Raw genomic sequence first — 21,821 nt, forward strand, 5'->3', positions numbered from 1 at the left:
CATCTTCTTAAGATTATTGAATGATTTCCCAGTGGCAATACGATGCATATGTATATCATATTTGAAATAGTTAATAAATAGTGACACTTAAAACTCACATGTAAAACATTTTTAATAAAGTTATTTTAATTGGAACACATTGAAAATTGAAGTAAAATTTGCAAATCTAGCTTGTGTGTTAACTTTACAAATGTTATATCATATAGGATTCTCACAAAAACATGAAGAACTGCTTGTAACTTGGATCCGCAAGAAGGAGAGTTGCAAAGTATGATTTCCTGAGGCTAGCATATTTAATCTCACTTACGATTGAGTTTTTTGTGACACTTACTTAAAATTGTAATGGAGGTTTTTTCCCAATTCAAATTTGAAAAACCAATGTTTGTCTAAGACTTTTGTTTCTGAAATAAACCAGTCATTAACCAACCACTTGAAAACAATCAATGAAAATGCTAGAAGATGATAATTTTTTTGTATTATGGATGGCTTTTTTTTCTAATTTAATCGTTATTATATGAAGCATATATTGCTAGATTATATAACGCTGGTATTATAAATGAGTAAGTATAAGCATGTGTATATGTGTATTCTTCTATTCTGTGTCATTTTCTCAGTTACTTAAAAAAATTGGCCCCACTAAATAATTTCAAACAAAATAGAAAATAGTATATTTAGAATATGACATATAATGGATGCTTAATATGTCATTATCAAATAAAAAGCTTTAATGCACCATGGTGCATTAAAATGAGTGTCTAATAAACTGGAGCTTTGAGGAAGTTACTATAAGCTCTATCAGTATATCTTTCACATAGAAAGGAAGTGATGAGAACCTGGCTTATGTGCTCATTAGATTGTCTCTATGAAGAAAATTCACACCCTAGGTACTTCTTTTTTTTTTATTGAAATTCAATTAGCCAACGTATAGTACATCATTAGTTTTTGGTATAATGTTCAATGATTTATTCATTGCATATAACATCCAGTGCTCATCACCTCATGTGCTAGGTACTTCTATTAACCATTTTGCTTCATTCCCAAGTTCAAAGCAAATATATTTAAAATAGAATGGAACTAATATCAGTATTTTTCCAGTATACATTATGTGAGAGATATATATGTTTTTCCTAAACTGTTAATAGTTTAACCATTACTAGATTTTAGATCTTATTAAATTCCATTTCCTTTATCTATGGGGATTATCATTTTTTCCATTAATATTAATTTTGGTAAATTATATTGATTAATCTTTGAATGTTAAACTTTTTAAAAATATTAAATCCAAATTTTAGATGATACATTATTCACTTACATAATGCTGGAGCTGGATTAATAAATTCTGTGCAGAACTTTTTCAAAAATAACCATGTGTGACAGTCTGTAAATTTTCTTTCTTGAAACACCAAGATTTTTGCCATTAATGATATTTCGGGCTGCTTATTCATAGAAAATGTTCTTTTTCTTTATTTCTTTATTTTTTTTAAAGATTTTATTTATTTATTCCTGAGAGACAGAGAGAGAGAGAGAGAGAGGTTGAGGGAGAAGCAGGCTCCCAAAGAGCAGGGAGCCTGATGCGGGACTCGATCCCAGGATCCTGGGATCATGACCTGAGCCGAAGGCAGATGCTTAACCATCTGAGCCACCCAGGCGCCCTGTTTCTTTTTTTAAAAAGAGGATTTCTTTCCCTAAGATTTGCCTTATTCTTTTTCTTTATAGGACATACACACTTATATAAATGGTTGTGATAGGGGCGCCTGGGTTGCTCAGGCGTTAAGAGTCTGCCTTCTGCTCAGGTCATGATTCCAGGTCCTGGGATCGAGCCCCGCCTTGGGCTCCCCACTCTGGGGGAAGCCTGCTTCTGAACCTTCTCCCACTCCCACTGCTGGTATTCCCTCTCTCGCTGTGTCTCTTTCTGTCAAATAAATAAATAAAATCTTTAATAAATAAATAAATAAATAAATAAATAAATAAATAAATGGTTGTGATAAATTTGTTTAATAAATATACAGGACTATTCATATTTTTCTGAGCTCTGTATTTCATCTAATAAAACTGTTTCTCTATCTTATATTTTATTTAACTAATTTATGCTCTTAATTTTATATTTACTTTCTTCTGCATTATTTTGATTTAAATTGTCCATGTATTTCTGAATTGTTGAGATGTATGTTTAGTTTTCTGAATTTTAAACTTTCTCTTTTTCTATTATTTTTCTTCAGACCATGAATTTCCATCTAGGCTTGGATTTGTAGCATCTCACATGTTTTAACACATAGATTTTTATTATCATCCACCTAAACCATTTTCTTTCTGTTTGTCTTAAGAGTTATTTAGAAGTATTATTTTTTTAATTAATTAATTAACTAATTAATTAATTTATTTATTTATTTAAGAGAGAGGTGGAGAGAGAGATAGAGTGTGTGAGGGTGGGGATTGGGGTGACAGAGGGAGAGACAATCTCAAGCAGACTCTGAGCTGAGCGTGAAGCTCTTGGATGCTTAACAGAGTGTGCCACCAAGGCACCCCAGAAGTATTATTCTTAATTCCGCAACATATATAGGTATTTTTCCTTTGTATTTTTATTCCACACAAATATGATTGATGAGATTTAGACATGAATAACAAATTTTTGCTACATTAATATCTTCCCTGGGATGAAGGTACCTCAAACTCATGTCAATATTCATAGGCACCTGACTATGTTTTTCTACTGTCCCAGATTGCAATAAATTGAATCATTTTTCCTTAATTTTACTCAAAATAGTGATATACAGATGGAAAATTTTTTTTAACTTTTTATGTGATGCCTTTTCCCCATTCTTTCTGAATTTTATTTTATGCAGGCATATATTAATTTCAAACATGAAAGAAAGTATATATTTATATACTTATATGAAGTTATTACTCATTAAAGCTAATGTATAGCATAATTTACTCATATTTGTCTTATATTTATTAAATACTAATTATGTCATAACTTACCAGTAACTAATGAAAATAAGTCAGGGAAGAATCTAAGTTTTATTAAATTATAATTTTAAGGAAATATTAAAACTAAGTAAATATTATGGTTAGATTTCTAATGGAACAAAAACTGATACTTCCTAACTAGCAAATATATTAGTTATGAGATAAAAGTGAATGAAGACTGAAGATTTAGACAAAGAAAGACTATTCCAACCCAAATGCTGAACAAATGAGCTTTGATTCATACTTCAGGTCATCAACAATTGACTCAAAATGGATACTAGAACATAGAGCATCTAAAACTATAAAACCATAGAAAATGTATAGTAGAAAATCTTTGTGATCATATGTTAGTAAAAGATGTCAGCTATGTCTCCAAAAGCACAATGTAGCAAAGAAAACAATTTTTTTGTCTTTAAATTGGATTTCATTAAAATTAAAACTAATGCAATTTGTAAAGGCATTTTTTAAGAAAATAAAAACTTGAGGCCATACTGGGGAAAATATTTTCAAGTAACACATCTGGCAAATGCATGCATCCAGAATATGTTTAAAACTTAAAAACTCAATAATAGCAAATAAGTAAATAATTCAATCAAGAAATGGACAAGGGAGAGACCACATGAAAACTCAAAGAGAAGGTAGCCATCTACAAGCCAGGGAGAGAGTCCTCAGAATTAATTCTGCCAACACCTTGGTATCAGATTTCTAGCCTCTAAAATTGTGAGAAAATTAGTTTCTGTTGTATAAGCCATCCGGTCCTTGGTAGTGCTAATGGCAGTCCTTGCAATGTTGGTTTCACGGGTGTATATAAATTTCAAAACTTTTCAAGTTGTACAGTTTAAATATGTACCATTTAATGTTTGTCTACTCTTCTATAAAACCATTTAAAACTTTAAACATTGTAAAGAAAATCTATCAAGTAAATATCTTCCTCTTAATTTTTACCCAATATGTTAGAATTATCATTTAAACTTTTCTATAAATACATTGATTATTTTGATAAAGCCATATGGAATGTAAACTAAAAGTGAAAATCTAATCTCCCTTTGCAAATAACAGCTAAATACCATCGTTATGTTTAAAATGTTACCAAATTGCCAGTACGTCATGATTTTTATGTTTAGTCAGTAAAGCACAAATTCTGGAGCCAACTAGGCATGGTTTCAACACTTGACCTTAACCATACTCTTTTATGAGGACCTGAACAAGTGATTTTTTTCAGAATTCTCATTTTTTGTAACATGAAAGGCAAAGTATCTATCAAAAACTGTTTGAGAAACTAACCATCAAAGGATCTGTCCTTGTTGCTCAATAATAGTTTCCTTTTCTTTTATTCTTTCTTTTTTCTATTTCCACTTTTTTATTTTTTAACATCTTTTTTTTCTTATTCTCTATCAAGTGCCTAAGGTTTATGAATACTGATTTAATTTAATTTCCTCAGAAGAATCTCATTATATCTGCCTCTCTTCTGTTTTCTAAGCAAGGTACACATACATCTTTGGAAAACATCATATAAAGCATTGATTAATAAGGCCCTTAGACTTTAAAATGTCATTAAAAAAAGATAAGTGATGAGAGCGATCCATTTTTAGTTTGCAATGTATGGAAAGCATTTTAGTTTATTCAATAGTAATCAACAGTCTCTGCACTGTTATTTACTGATTGCTATTACATCTTCCTAAGGGGCCTGAGTAGAGATTAAGTGCTTCATAGAAAAGTTACACAGCCTGAGCCTGAAGGCATTTCATAATGAAGGTAAAATTAGAGAGACAGTATTTTTGACATCTGTAGGAATCACATTTTGCAAATATAGCTTAACATTCTGGGATTTTTTCCTTCAAATTCAGTTTTGCCCCAAACCTCTGCAGATATTGTCAGAATAAAACTGTCAGCATGGTTGGTTTTCTCAGAATAAATCCAAATCTCCCTTCTAAGTTCCTGACATGTTTTTCATTTTCCAGTGGACTGAAATAGGTAGAAACCACAACACCTTTTCCCATTAATATAAATGTTATCTGATGACTCTTGGGTTCACATCCTTCTTTAGCAAAGATAAAGAGAAGAAAAGGAATACTCTCAGGAACAAATTCAAACTGAATACAAACTCTCTCTCTCTTTTTGATCCCTGCAAACTTTTTTAGAATAATGCAAATAACTATCATTTCAAAATCAAAGAAATTTTTCAAGACTGTTGAATCACAGATGTGTACCTTTGAAACAAATAATACAATATATGTTAAAAAGAAAAAAGGAGAAGAAGAAGAAGAAGATAGCAGGAGGGGAAACATGAAGGGGGGGAAATCGGAGGGGGAGACGAACCATGAGAGACTATGGACTCTGAGAAACAAACTGAGGGTTCTAGAGGGGAGGGGGTGGGGGGATGGGTTAGCCTGGTGATGGGTATTAAAGAGGGCACGTACTGAATGGAGCACTGGGTATTATACACAAACAATGAATCATGGAACACTACATCAAAAACTAATGACGCAATGTACGGTGATTAACATAACAATAAAAAATTTAAAAAAATCAAATGGAAGACTGGAGCAGGAAATAATCCACATGAACCTGAACATCTTATAGTTCCAGAAAATAAAAGCATACTCAAAAATAAAAACGAGCAAACAAGCAATCTTAATGGGGGTATGTCAAAGCGTTTCATTCTTAGTTAAAAATGATCTATTAAGATTGCCTCACTAATTAATATAAATGAAACTTAGTAACGTAACATTTTAATAATTGGGAAACTAGGTGAGGGGTATTTGGGAAGGAATTCTATCTTTGTAATATTTCCATAAACGTAAAGTATTCTAAAATTTAAAAGTTTAGTACAAAAAGAAACGAGTGTACTTAATCACACAGATTTTTAAAAATAATGTTTGCATTGGGCTTATCATTAAGTCTAGTATTAGTCACTACATATTTTTTTTTAACTTAGGAAATAAGATTATACACAGATATCCTTTACAGACTTAAAGAGAATATACCAATAATTTTCAAGTGTTCATCTAAACAAGTCAAATTAATTATTATTATTTTTGTAAAGGAACATTAACACTTCAAGATTGAGTTTTTGTTTATTACTACAAATACCTTTCCTTTTGACCATCATTTTTCATTTTTTATTTTCTGTGTAAGAAAAGGACTATGATAATAGAAACACTCTTTATGGATTAGAAAGATCTGCAGCAGAAATGAAGTAATAATATGTAAAATTTTTCTGAAGCCTCTAGAGCTTAAAATTATTCTCATTTGTAGTGGTTTTATTCATTGTGGCAAACTAAACAATGTATAAAAGTAGTTGATTGGAATATGCCATAAATTCAGTTTAGAAGCCTAATTTCAATAGTTACGGCCCAAACTCTGAGAAAGCTATGGAAACTTTATTATTTGGAAATAACAATAGGATAAGGTCCAAGCTTTTGCAATGTATGATCCATAGAACATAAGTCTTCTGAAATGGCATATATTATATTACTTTTTGGGTATTAGAACCATGTATTTTATATGAATAGCTCTTAGAAGTCTTACATTAACAAAGTCTGTGCAACATTGTTTAATACAGTATTTCCCAAACTGATTTAACTATCAAATGCTTTTTCGAGGTTAATAGTTATTAACCTTGTACAAATATGATATTTCATGGAACATGACTGGACAAATGTTACCATGCTAGACAACTCATGGGCTCTAAAAACTGAGACTAGAAATGATACATACCTTTTTGGAAATGAGAAATTCACTTACATTTTCCTAGAGTTAGCTTAATCAGATATAAAATGGATGTAATAAAACCTATCACGAAGAACCATGAAAATATTTTAATAAATGCAAATATATGCAAATAAATTTATGTCTGTGTATTTAAGCCTTATATTAGGATTAATGATATTTTAAAAAATCATATGTATTAAAAAACACACATAGACAACCATTTGGGGAGTGAAAATGGGATAGAAATTCTTAGAAATTGTATAATTTTCATGTATGTGAAGTGCCAGTATTTTATAATTGATACAGATTTCTCATCCTATTTAACAACCCTGAATTCAATACATGTATCTAGCAATTTTTCTTCTGTCTTGTACTCTAATGTTGGTTGGTTAATTTTCCCAGGCTGCAGTGATTTTTTGGAATTGATCATAGTATCCAAGACTCACCAATTACATGGTGATCTTTGCCTTCTATTCTCTTAAAACATTTCTTTGCATTTATTTGAACAATGAGTATTAAATGCTTCCTGTGTTTCACTGAGGTAATCTTATCAATTGCAACATTTGTCCCAGGCACTGTGAATGAAAACTATTGGTTAAAATAAAAATTTTTTTGATTTCACTTTGATTTACTACTTTACTACTTTGATTTTGCTATTTAGCAAGGAAGCCAGAAATTGTAAACAAAACATATTGTTGATCATTCTGAACTCATGAAAGTGTCGAGAGCATTTTGAGTATAATGTGAGAATGATTATGATAGAAAAATAGCACATTTTTTTTCTAGTTCCCATTAACTAAAAAAGTAAAAATACACAGAATCCATGGGGAAAATGTATCAAAAGTTTTATAAGATTATCTACCTGTCTGTCCATCTATTATTTACATACACATACATGTATGCATATGTATGTGTATGTATGCATACTTCATATTTATTTATATTTAGAGATATATAAATACATGTTTAGGGGCACCTGGGTGGCTCAGTTGGTTAAGTGACTGCCTTCGGCTCAGGTCATGATCCTGGAGTCCCGGGATCGAGTCTCACATCGGGCTCCCTGCTCAGCAGCGAGTCTGCTTCTCCCTCTGACCCTCTTCCCTCTCGTGATCTCTATCTCCCATTCTCTCTCTCTCAAATAAATAAATAAATAAAATCTTTAAAAAAATACATGTTTAGAGAGATATAAATACATGTTAAGTACATAGATATTTAACATTCTCTCCCTCTTTATAAACATTTTAGGACTTAGACTATTATAATGAATCAGAGGGCTAGGCCTGTCTGAGATTGTGCTAAACGGGGTCCATAGATACTGGTTTTCATTACAGCTTTTGTCATTTTCAATTATTTAATAAATAATACATACTCAATAACTCAAAAGTTACAGATCTAGAAAGGAAATTCTGTTAATTTTGATTACCTTTAACAAAAGAGTTTGGAAGAAAAATTGGAGTAAACTAAAATAGCAGCACTGGATGAAAACTTAAAAATCATCAAATGTATCCTGTATAAAAGGTGAGAATCTTGAGTTCTATCCAAGTTTGTAGAAATAAAAATAACCTGAGTTATTTGGTTTTGAATGTATACTGTTCTTTATGTATGTCACACTGATTTTATCCTATGTGTGTAGAGAAAATTACTATTGATTTAGAAAAAAAATTCCTCATAATCAAGCTAGATTTTCATAACTAAGAGAAGAAATGATATACTATAAAATAAAGATTACAGTAAAATCTGGATGTGAATACTCTCTCTCATTTAATGGCTACATGTCCTCCATGAAGTAACTTATCCATCTAAACCTTCTTAGCAATATATTTAAAATGAGTATAATGATAGATTAATCTCTTAAAGTATGGCTGTGATGGTGAAAATAGATACAATTTAAGACAGGCTTAGACATTAATAAAATGTCTAGTATGAAATGAATTCTAAATAAATAACATTTCTAAAAATAACTGTGAGGAAAAGTTAAGTCAAAATTCCAATTCAACTAATTCCTATGACGTTATTAAAGGATAAGTATAAGAACTGGTTTAGAGACCATTTCATATATTAATTCATTGTGAATTATAAAAATTACCTGATATAATTAATTTCATATGTCAATTTGACTAAGTTATGAGTTGTTTCAGATATTTGACTACATACTATTTTTGGGCGTGTCCCCGAAGGTGCTTCTTAATGAGATTTACAATTCAATAAGTGAACTCAGCATTAATTCCACTGGGTGGGGCAGCATTTAATCCACTGGGGGCCTGAATAGATCAAGATGTAGAGGAAGGAAGAATTCACCTCTTGTTCTGCTTGACTGATTGAGATGTGACATCAATCTTCCTACCTTAGACTGGGATTTAAACCATTAGTTCCTCTGGTTCTTAGGACTTTGAGGTTTGAGGACTTTTCGGTTTTCTTTGGTTGAGAACTTAGACTAAATTTCACAACTGGCTTTCCTGGCTTGTAGAAAGCAGACTGTGGGATTCTCAGCCTCCATAACCACATGAGCTAATTCCTTATGATAATCTCTTTCTCTACATGTATCTTATTGGTTCTGTTTTATTCTGCAGAATCTTGACCAATACAGATTTTGGTGCCAAGAGTGATTCTAGAGGAACAGAATGTTAAGGGTTAGTTTTTTTTAAATTGGGTTAACAGGGTTCTAGAATTGATGCTCTGATTAGAGTTAAAGATGATAATGAATTTTTAGTAGTAAAGAGAACACTGATAGTCCATGTCATCATCTAACAATAGAGATATGCAAAATTTCTGCATTGGATGCTACTAATCAACCACTTATAAGAAGCAAGGAGCTGGGTGACTTTGTGTATGATGTTTTTGAAGATTTTTAGAAAACTAATATAATGGGTTTGGCTGTAAGGGAGGATAGTCAGAAGAAAGACAGGCAGGGCCAAGGGAACTCATGCTAAGAGGAAACTACTCTTAAAAGGAAAAAGACCCCATCCTGTTATTCTACACCACCATGAAAGGAGCCCTCCACCTTTCCAACCTGATAGGTAGATGATCAGGTGGACAAAGACCTGATTGGGTGACAGAAACCTGGAGGGTTAATCAGATTAAAGCAGCCTGTCAACAATCTCATAAAAACACTAGACTTAGAAAGACCCAAAGACAACCCTCTCAGGCTCCCTCCCTCTTTGGGAACTTTGTACTATTGCCCAGTAAACTTTGCTTTGCTGGCCATCACTCTTGGTCTGGTCCAACTCTTCATTCTTCAAAGTGGCATGACCAAGAACAGTGGGCACTAAAGGAAAAGAAATCCTGAAACACCTGGTGGCCCCTAATGTCACTGGACAAAGTGGTCAAGATAAGAATGAGTTCAGGGATTCAAATTCCCAGGTAAAGCACTAGTAAATGACCTAAAACTTTCTATATGTGCCTTGAAGTTCTTTACCTCCTATGGCAACATGGCTGAGATTGCTAAATATTGAATGCAAAATGTCCCCTCAAGACTGGCTGAATCACAGGCCAAGTTGAACTTCCAGCTTCACAGGATGTCTACTATTTAAGTGAGGGCATTGACTGGGAAAGAATGGATCCTTCTAGTTGGAATGGGGATTTATGGGAAGACTCTGATGAGGACAGGTACATCTAAGTTCTGACAGTGGAAGAAACCTTTCCACCCCCAGGAAAACCAGCCTCCCCACCCCCATCAAAAGTGATGTCCACAGCCTCTCCACCCTCTTCTGAAGGGATTAACCCTATATTCACTGAAGAAACTGTGATGGCCTCTCCTGAGGTAGTTACTTTGCAGGACAATGAATATTTTTCTCAGGATCCACCCCTTACTACGCCTCTTTGTTTTTAGACTTTTTGTTTTGGACTCCAGTCTCAGCAGGCCCCTAAAGGTAAAGTACAAAATGTGACCCATAAAGTGTTGTTTTATTTTCCACAATAACTACTTGAGTTTTCAAATATATAGAAGTTAGAAAACTAGGGAACATACAGGGGGTGAGGTAATATAATGGCATGGTATGAACCTGGAAAGAACATAAAGTTGAGGGCACCTGGGTGGCTCAGTTGGTTAAGAACATAAAGTTGGATCAGGCTGAATTTATTGATATGACCTCACTTAGCAGAGATTCTGTGTTTAGTGCTGCAGCTCTGGGAGTTAGAAGGGATCTAACTATTTAGTTGGTTGGCTGAAACATGGGTCAAAGGTGGGCACATTGGAAATTTCAGACCTGCCTTGTTTTGATGTAGAAGAGATTCAGCTTAATGAGATTGGAATGTTAGAGTTGATTTGCCATCTAAGGCCTACTCAACCACACTGGAAAGGTCCAGAGAACATACATTTTGCCACTACTATGATAAATAATTGTATGAGGGGAGCAAGTCCCAGAATCCTTGAAGAGCTGTCATTAATTTTCTCGGCAGGCCGGATCTCAAGAGGGTAACTACAATCACTGAACTGGGAGACCTAAATGCAATAGAAGTAATTGGATCCCTAGGTATCAGGGGCCAAGTGGTGGCACTCAACTGACACAGGCAAGGTGTATATGATTTACCATAATGGACAGCAGAGTCAAAGTAGGAATCAAAATAGTCTGGCTCTCACAGACCTCTGGCATTTGGTATTTGATCATGGTGTCCCAGGAAGTGAAATAATAGGCCTACTAAGATATTACATAATCTGTATAAGCAGTAAAGTTCTATGTCGAATGAACAAAAATCTAATTTGAATTATAAAAGCAGAGTCATGATCTCTGACTTGAGCCAGTTTATACACCCAAAAGTCCTTGAATGAAGGGAAGGCTGGGACCTTTAGAGAAAGGACCTCATTAAACTGCCAAAAATTTATACTATTAATCTTTCTCCCAGGCTTTGCCAAGGACACCTACAACCTTTACTAAGGACACTGTGCATTGGGAAAAAGGAAATAATCAGAACTTTCAGGAAAAACTGGACATTTTGAACTGACAATAATTCCAAGAGACTCCAAAACATCACTGTGGCCCACCAATCAGAGTAGGGCCTTAAAGCAGTAATCAATGGAGTTTTAGCTCAGGTCCACTTCACAGTGGGCCCAGTGGTTTCCAAGACCCAGCCCGTGTTGTTTTTCCCGCTAGTCCCAGAATGCATAAGTGAACAGACATTCTCAGCTGCTGACAGAATTCCACATTATTTCCTTGATCTGGAGTGAGAGGTGTTATTGTAGGAAGGAAAGTGGAAGCCACTAGAGTTTCCTCTACCCAATATATATATATATATATATATATATATATATATATATATATATATATATATATATATATATATATATAGCAATACCATATTCCTGAATGGATTGCAGAGATTAGTACCAACTTCAAGGATGTGAAGAATGCAGGAGTGGTGATTTCCACCACATCTCCATTTAACTCACCCATTTGGGCCGTGCAGAAGACAAATGAACTTCTGAGAATGACAGTAGGCTTAACCAACTGGTGACTACAATTGCAGTTGCTGTACCAGATATGGTTTCATTGCTTGAACTTGAACAAATTAACAAATCCCCCAGTATATGGCATGTAACAAATGATCTGGAAAATGGCTTTTTCTCCGTCACTCTCAATAAGGTCAGCAGAAGCAGTTTTGCTTTCATCTGATGATGCCATCAATACACCTTCACTCTCCTACCTCTGGGGTATATCAACTATCCAACTCTGTGTCATAATTTAGTTTGCAAGGACGTTGATCATCTTTCTCTTCCACAAGATATCACACTGGTTAATTACATTAATGACATTTTGCTAATCAGACCTAGTAAGTGAGAAGTAACAACTACTCTGGATTTATCAGTAAGATACTTGCATACTACATGGTGAGAAATAAATCCAACAAAAATTCATGGCCTTCTACTTCAGGGAAATTGCAAAGGGGTGTTCTCTCTAAGGTGAAAGAAAAATCTTTGCATAAGACCCTTCTTGTAACCAAAAAAGGGTAATAATATCTCACGGACATCTTTGAATTTTGCAGGCAACATAGTCTTCCTTTGGGCATGTTACTCTGCCCATTAACTGAGTGCCCAAAAAAGCTGCTAATAGCATGGCCCAGAACAGGAGAAGGATCTGCAAGACATCTACGCTTCTGTGAAAGATGCTCTGCCACTGGGCCATAAGATGCAGCAGATCCAGTGGTGCTTGAAGTGGCAGTGGCAGATAGGGATGTTATTTGAAATTTTGGCAAACCCTTATAGGTGAATAATAGCTCAGGCGCTCAGGATTTTAGATCAAAATGTGCCATGCTCTGCAGATTACTACTCCCCTTTGAAAAATATATCTTGGCCTGTTATTATTCCTTAGTACAGATTGAATGCTAACCATGAACCATCAAGTTACCATGCAACCTGAGCTGCTCATCTTGAACTGAGTGTTTTCCCACCCATCAAGTCATAAAGTTGGAACAGCACTCCAGCATCAAAAAAATGGTGTATATGTGATCAGGCCCAATCAGGCTCTGAAGGCACAAGTAAATTACATAAAGAAATGTCCCAAATATCCATGGTTCTTTATTCCTGCCACAAGGCCTCTCTCCCAGCCTGTAAGCATGGTCACATGGGAATTTCTCTTTGATCAGTTGGCAGAGAAAGAAAATACTCCAGTCTGGTTCACAAATGGTTGTGTGGTATGTATGCATCACCCCAAAATGGACAGCTGTAGCACTGCAGACCATTTTTGAGATACCCCTCAAGAACAGTGGTGAAAGGAAATCCTCCCAGTGGAAAAACTTTGAGCAGTGCATTTGGATATTTACTTTCTGTGAAAGTATAAATGGTCAGATGTGGCATTATCTTTTGATTCATGGGATATGACCAGTGATTTGTATGGATGGTCAGGGAATTAGAAGGAAAATAAATGGAAAATCTCTGATAAGATTTGGGGAAGAAATATATGAATAGATCCCTCCAAGTGGGCAAAAAAGTGAGGATATTTTTGTCCCATGTGAATATACACAAAAGACTTACCCCGACAAAGGAGTATTTTAATAATCAAGCAAATAGAATGTCCTGTTCTGTGAATACCAGTCAGTTACTTTCCCCAGTCTCCTGTCATTGTCCAACAGGCTCATGAACAAAGTGGCAATGGTGGCAAGAATGGAGATTATGCATAGACTTAGCAACACGGACTTCCATTCACCAAGGATGACCTAGCTACAAGCACCACTGTGTGCCCAATCTTGCTAGCAACAGAGACCAACACTGAGCCCTTGATATGACACTATTTCCCAGGGTAATCAGCCTATTACCTGGTGACAATTTGATTACATTGGAATACTCCCATCATGGAAAGACAGCATTTTGTTCTTCCTAGAATAGATAATCTCGATGTGGATTCACCTTGCCTGCACACATGGTTCTGCCAAAGCACCTGTAGGTAAAACTTAAAGAATGCCTTACCCACTTTCATAGAATTCTACATAGTATTGCTTCTGAACAAGGAACTCATTTCACAGCAAAAGAAGTGTGGCAATGGGTCCATGCTCATGGGATTCACTGGCCATACTATGTTCCACATCATCCTGAAACAGGTGGCTTAATAGAATGGTGGATAGAATGGTGGCTTTTTGAATACGCAGTTACAGTAATATCTAGGTGATAATACCTTGTAGGCCTGGGACAGGGTTATCTGGAAAGCTGCGTGTGCTCTGAATCAGCATCTGATATATGATGCTCTATCGTATAGCCAAGCGTCACAGGGCCAGGAGTCAAGGGGTGGAAATGTGAGTGGCATTACTCAATATTAACATTTATGATCCACGAGCAAAATTTTTGCTCCTTGCTCTCCTTGCCTGGAGGTCTTAGTTCCAGAGGAACAAATGATTCCTCCAGGAGGCACAACAGTGATCTCATTGAACTGAGAACTGAGACTGCCACTGGGACATTTTGGATTCCTCATGTGACTGAGTCACAATGCAAAGAAGGGAGTGACTGTGCTGTTTGGGTAATTGGTCTTGACTACCAAGGGGAAATTGGACTACTACTGCAAAACAGAGGTAAGGAAGAGTATGCCTGCAATATAGGAGGAGATTGCTTACAAAATCTTTTAGTGTTATCATGCTTGTGATATCATGTTCTATGATTAAGGACAATGAAAAACTACAATGACCCAATCCAGACAAGGTTACTAATGGCTCAAACCCTTCAGGAATGAAGGTTTGGGTCACCCCAGCAGATAAAGAACCATGACCAGCTGAGGTGTTTGCTGAAGGCAAAGGGAATACAGATCAGACAGTGAAAGAAAGTAGTTCTAAATACCAGCTACAACCACATGACCAGTTACAGAAATAAGGACTCTAATTATTATGAGTTATTCCTCCTTAGTTTGTTATGAATATATTTGTGTGATGTTTGTGTGTATGAAACAAATATCTTTTTCTTTCCTCTCTTATTCCCCTATCATATAACATTAGAAGTGCTGAATTTATATTACAGTTTTTAATATTCTTTTAAAGATTCATTTATTTATTTATTTATTTGAGAGGGAGAGAGAGAGAACAAGTGGGAAGAAGAACAGAAGGAGAGAGAGAATCCACAAGCAGACCGCCTTCTGAGCGTGGAGCCTGATGTGGGGCACGATTCCAGGACCCTGAGATCATGACCTGAACTGAAACCAAGAGTCAGCCGCTTAACCGACTGAGCCACCCAGGCACCCCCAGTTTTTAATATATTTAATTTTACATTATAATATTCAAGTTATGGTATATCGAAGAGAAGAGTGAAACTCACACAAGCAGTTTTCCTTCTTTTCTGGGTAAGGGATTAGTACTTTTTCAGTATGTAGGATAGTTATATCATGATAGACAGAATTATGACATGGTTGTCTTTATTTGGAAATTAAGTATAATTGAAGGACCAAGTTGAATAGAAGTAAACTTGTGATGGTTACTTTCATGTGTCAACTTGAGCAGGTTACAGTGCCCAGTTATTTTGCTAAACATTATTTTGGGTGTGTCTATGAAGGTATTTCTAGATCAGATTTTCATGTGAATTTGGTGGACTCAGATTACCTCTACTGCTAAGGATAGGCATCATCAAATCCACTGAAGGCCTGAATAGAATAAAAGGTGGAAGAAGAGAGAATTTATTCTTTATTCTGCCTAACTGATCAAGCTAGGACATCCGTCTTTTCCTGCTTTCAAAATGTGATTTACATGGTTGGCTCCCTATATCTCAGGCCTTTAGACCTGGACTGAATTACACCACCGACTTCTCTTGATCTCAGCTTTCCTTCTAGACAGCAGAATGTGAGACTTCTTGGCTGTTCATTATTGTATAAGCCTATTTCTCATAATTATCTATCTATCTATTATATATCATCTATCTATCTATCATCTATCATCTTCTATCTATAGATATCTCCTACTGATTCTATTTTTCTGGAGAACCCTGACTAATACATACCTAAGGTACATGATTAAATAATTTTCCATGATCTTTTCTAGGGGTTTTGATTCAGAACATATGAAGTGGAAGTCAGAGATACATATTTTAAATAAGTATACAAGGTGATTTTTATAATCATTGTTTATTCCAGTTGAGAACTAAAAATAAAAAAAAAAATAAGTGGGTTCAACTATCAGATTTAGTTGTCAGGAAGTTGTAAGATCCCACTTATTAGATATTTGAATATGGACATGTCACTAAATCTCTGTATCCATAACATGGGGGAAATTACACGTATTTTATAGAATTATTATAGGAATTGAATGAGAAAAGAAGTGTAGACTGAGGATGCAGTGCAAAATATTGGTGGTTTGGTTCTTGTTTAACATAGAAACTTTTTCTATCTCTATCACCATTCTACTTATCTATCTTCTATCATCTACTACCTATGTTAGAGTTTTCTAACCATAAATGTCCTAATGTTGATATAATTGACTAAAACAAAGAAATATCAGAATTCCATATAATTAAAGGTGATTTGTGGCTTGATCACAAAATTAATGAATTATACTTTTGTTTCTTTTTTATAATAAAAGAAAAACTTACTGAATAAACCTTCAAAAAAAGCTAATAGAAATCAGCCTTAATTCCATAACTCAGATACAAAAGTGTTAACATTTTTTATTCAAATGAGTTTTCTTTGCTTGAATAGGTATGTGTTTGTCACATTATTTTTTATTTTAATTTTTGCCAAAGAGGGAATTTCCACAGCATCATTGAGCAAATGATTTTTGCTTTCCCATTAATTATTTTCCCTTTTATAACATATATTATGTAATTACAAATTTGAAGCCTATTTATATGTGTGTAACTATGATTATGTACATTTATATATTAATTATAATTAAATTTGTTTCACTAACGTAAAAGCCATAGCTGTTAAAATATGACAGACAAAATTTTTGCTTTAACTGAAAGAAATGTTGGATATGACAAAAATTAAATGAACTGGCAAACATTAAATATATTTGCTATATTAACAATCAAAAAGAAACATCTCCATAAATGTAAATTAATTACTCTTTTGGGAGAAGTGATTTTAGCTGTCATGTAACTGAATGCATTATTGTTCATTTTCTTGTTCAAAGATACAAGTTGTGCTAGAAAAAATAACTTTTATCAGCACGTTGCAGTACAAACTGCAATTTGAAAAATATATATTATAGATGGTATTATGTTGGCATTTGTTATTTTCATTTTCAAATTCTGAAGACATATTGTTGTTGAGAGCCTTCGAATCAAGTAAGCAATCTTTATTATTTGACAAAAGTTTATCTCTGATTCTTTGCCTCTTCTGTAGTGGATTTCATTCTCCCTATTTTTCTCTGGAAAAATAAACAATAGTTTTCAGTATCTCCATACTTTTCATTCTGAAGTAGAGACTTACTGGTCAATGGCTAGAAGAGGAGAGATAGGTGACCATCAAGTGCTCTGAACTGCCCATTACCTACCCATTGACTTGGCTTGACTAAAATTTAATCAAGTTTTATTCTGGATGACATATACTTTGGATTTAGATTTGCCCTTCATTGTCTGGTTTCTCTTCAGATCCTATGAATTTTTCTCCTTTTAGATTTGCCCCTAAGCTTAAGAAAGAACTAAGATGCAGAACATCTTCCCCTTACAGCTCATCCTGAAAACAGACTGACTCCAGGGGGAAGAAATCCTGTTCAACATCCCTCATAATACCATCTGTTCCACTCCCACCTGCTATCACCTACAAAGTTCCTGCTAGCCCCTCACAAGGCTACCACCCCTCTTTATTAGAAAAAAAAGAAGTCTTTCTTTGCTTTGATTTGTAACTGCAGATCTGTGGTCAGAGCATTCTTCTTATTGCTATAGTCTCTTTAAGTCTCTCCTTTCTCGAATTCAAACTGATTGTTTATTTGACAGTTACATACTCAGATTTAGGATAGAAAAATAAACCTAAAAATAATTACAGATGTGGGTAAGATGAGAAGAAACTTTACAGAAAAGAGGAAGATATCTATTTCTAGAAAGAGAAAGACAGAGAGAAAGAGAAAGAGGGGAAGAATGGAAGAATAAGATCTCAAACGCCCAGATTCAAGTAAGAGACTTGAAATGTGAATGTTTCATAAGTAAACATTTGCATTGCTTTCATTAGACTTTATGTATATTCATTAATTAAATGTTCACAATAGCTCTATGTAATGTGGTCTATTATTATTTCATTCTCTACACATGGGTAAAATGAGAAACAGAGAAACTAAGTAATTTGCTCAAGGTCACGGTTTTGAAATGAGATGGAGTTGGAACCTTAGCTGCCTGACTCAGGGTCTCTCCTTCCAAACATCACATTCTCCACATCATTCTATTGGTGATTTAAAAAAAAAAAATCCAAGTTTGAATCATCAGAACATGGAAACTGATTATTTCTAAAATAGTACACATAAAAATGGAAGCTAATTATCAATCGAGTGGCTCAGAATCACTCCATAAACTTTGTCTCGAGAAAAGTAAGGAGATTTTGTACTTGGATGCAGCTTTCATTTTAAAAGGGAAACACAATCATCTTGTATGATTATACCTACTTTTTTTTGGTCAATTTTTTTTGGGGGGAGGCAGAGTTGCTTTCTTACCACCATTCTAGACTTCTACATCATCATATAATTAGTACTGCCACATTGACAGCATTATCTGTAAATTATTAATGAACTTATTTTACTTTGCTGGAGTACTAATTCTTTTGAAATAAAAACAAAAAAATGTTCTGTATAGAATTGATGCTCATGAAAAATAACAACGTGACAAGAGCAGATGTTTCCACCTCATTCTTAATCCCTTTATAAGTCAATTCAAATGTTCTGACTCCCTGAAATTCCAAAAATAATTAGTGAAAAACAGTGTTTGGAAAGACATCCAACTTTGATAATATCATAATCTTTCTCTTGAGATAAATCTGACTAAGACTGGATCTGAACAACAACTGGCAATCAGTGACACATTCTGTATTTTCATAACTTAAAATGATGTCAACTCTTTTTGTAACTGAATTTTAAAAATAGTAATTGAAAATAGCAGACATTTATTTTTTACTATTTCTTTTGTAGGTTTTAGTTTAGAAAGCCAAATTAAAGTACTGAAAATCAGCTCTTATGTTCACAATTCCTTCAATTTACATAAATAGTTAACACCGTTAGGATAATTCTCTAATATTTAAACCAACTTATATTTTACTTTTGATTAAAGTGCTTTCTTAGTTTAGCATTGGGCCATGTTTCTGTCTGAGAAGTAGTATGAGGGTATACCTTTTACTTTATTGAAATTCTTCTTGCTCTCTTTCCCTTTATTAACCATTTGACATTTGCAGACATCCTGTCACTTTACATACTTTAGAATGCATCTCTGAAGAATATACCATATAATCATAATACAATTATTGCACCAGAGACTTAATAATGTCAATAATATAATCTTGAGGTGCCTAGGTGGCTCAGTCAGTTAAGCTTGATTTTGGCTCAGGTCATGATCTCAGGGTCCTGAGATCAAACCCTGTGAACTCTGCACGGGGCTACGTGCTCATCAGGGAGTCAGCTTGAGATTCTTTCCCTCCCCTTCTACCTCTCCCCCCTCGTGCATGCATTCTCTCTCAAAAAAATAAATAAATTGAAATCTTTTTTTTTTTTTTACAATTCATTTAATTGCAACTGGTAATCATCAAATTAGCAATGGCTATCTTCAAAGGTTGTGACACTAGCTTTGAGGTCATTTCTCAAGGATAATCAGATACTGAGTCACAGGCACTTCCCATATATGATACATCATATAATCAGACTTGGTTTATCACCAGCATTGTTGAAACCAGACCTAGGGAAAGAACTAGTTCTGGGGACACATGCATGGTCTTAATATAGCGAATGTTTAGCCTGCCCTGATTATTACAAAATCAGAACAGCGAGAATATTCGCGGAATAAATTGAAATCTTAAAATATATATATCTATAATCTAATATATAGTCCCTTTTCAAATTTGCTCATATATTTTTTAGATGTTTTATTTTCGTTCATTTACCTTTTCAATCCAGGACTCAATAAAAATTCAAGCATTGCATTTAGTTATCATGTGACTTGACTCTCTTTTGATGTTATGTACACTCTCTATTATTTGTGTCTCTTATGACACTGATAGTTTTGAAGAATCCTGATGGGTTGATAGGTTTGCATTACCATCTTTTTTCCTGGAACATGTCAACATGTCTAATTCATTTTACCACTTTATACCTTAGAGAATTTGTATTAGCCCACGGAATTTTTTGGCTTTTTTCAAGGGATAAGGAGTTAACATTTACTGATTGCTTCCAATTTACCATGCAGGGGCACTTGGTTGGTGCAGTAGGTTAAGCAGCAGACTCTCTTTTGTTTTCTGCTCAAGTCATTACCTCAGGGTCTTGGGATAGAGCCTCCTGTGGGGTGTCTGCTTTAGGATTCTCTCCCTTCCTCCCTCCCCTTCCCCACTTGCTCATGCCCTCTTTCTTTCTAAAATAAATAAATAAATCTTTAAAAAAATTACCATGTAATATATTTTCCCAAATTTTATTACTTATTTATAAGTATATATATTATTTATATGCATAGACATATGTATATTTTTGTATATATATATATATATACACACACACACACACACACACAACAGAATAGCATGCACATGTGTTTTTTTTCACAAATTCATCTGTAGTATTTCTTTTCAGGTAAAAGGTATCACTATTTTTGTTATGAGATAAATGGAGCTCAGAGGTAAGCATGTTATTTAAGACCAATTACAAATGGAAGTTGGGGTTTTCCTTCAGGCTCTTTACCTGAAGACACACTGCTTACTCATTGGGCAGCATGTTAAGGAAGAAAATCTGTAAAGTATCATTTCTGTATTTTAAATCAGGAATACTCCACTGGGGAGATGAGATACAAAATATCCTGTACCTGTTGGGACAACTGAAAGTAGAGATGGGGGTGTCCAGGCAAGCCTTACTATTAAAGAAATCCTACTCAGTTAACCTTGGTCACCAATCTTTTTAGAAATACTCCATTCAGAAAAGAGTAATTGTGCCCACTCTTTTCAGTTTGATAATCATGATGGTATCACTTAATTATTATAAGTAAATTGTCTAAATTCTGTAATGTATATAAATGAACTGAGTAAACTTTTAAGTTAGAAGTATCTCAGCATTATTTAAAAACTTACATCAATGCAAGTGTATTCTTTATATTCTGAGACTCAAATGCCCTCCAGTTAGGCCCCTTGATGAAGTAAAATTAGTTTGCAACCAGGAATGCAGAAGAGTCTGTAGCTAGACCTGCAGTGAATCTTGCCTGGTTGAAACTCTGTTCCAGCCTGAGAAGAAAAAATCAGGTGTTTATGGGTCTCTGCCTTTGCTTGAGTCCTGATATGACTTTTTAATCCAAGGTTTCTAATTAAAGAATAAATTTTTAAAAATATGTTTTGTTAATTTCATTTTTTATAAAAATTGTATATATTTAAGATGTACAGCATGATGCTTTACTATACATCTACATAGTAAAAAGATTACTATGGTTAAGGTGATTAATGTATCCTCTTTCCATATAGTTACCTTTTTTTTAAATTTAGAAGAACTTTTGAAATTGTTAAATTTGTTTCTTCAAAAACTAAGGGAGACAAACCATGAGAGACTATGGACTCTGAGAAACAAAC

General features: G+C 34.2%; 1 non-coding gene across 1 annotated transcript; it reads right to left on the reverse strand.

Moving 5' to 3' along the window:
- Nucleotides 1-19,928: 19,928 nt before the first annotated feature.
- Nucleotides 19,929-20,060, reverse strand: LOC113930065. Its single transcript, XR_003522436.2, has one exon. It is a non-coding gene; the product is annotated as a small nucleolar RNA SNORA72 (small nucleolar RNA).
- Nucleotides 20,061-21,821: the final 1,761 nt, after the last annotated feature.

This window comes from Zalophus californianus, chromosome 5 (assembly GCF_009762305.2).
Source record: "Zalophus californianus isolate mZalCal1 chromosome 5, mZalCal1.pri.v2, whole genome shotgun sequence".
NCBI lineage: Eukaryota > Metazoa > Chordata > Mammalia > Carnivora > Otariidae > Zalophus > Zalophus californianus.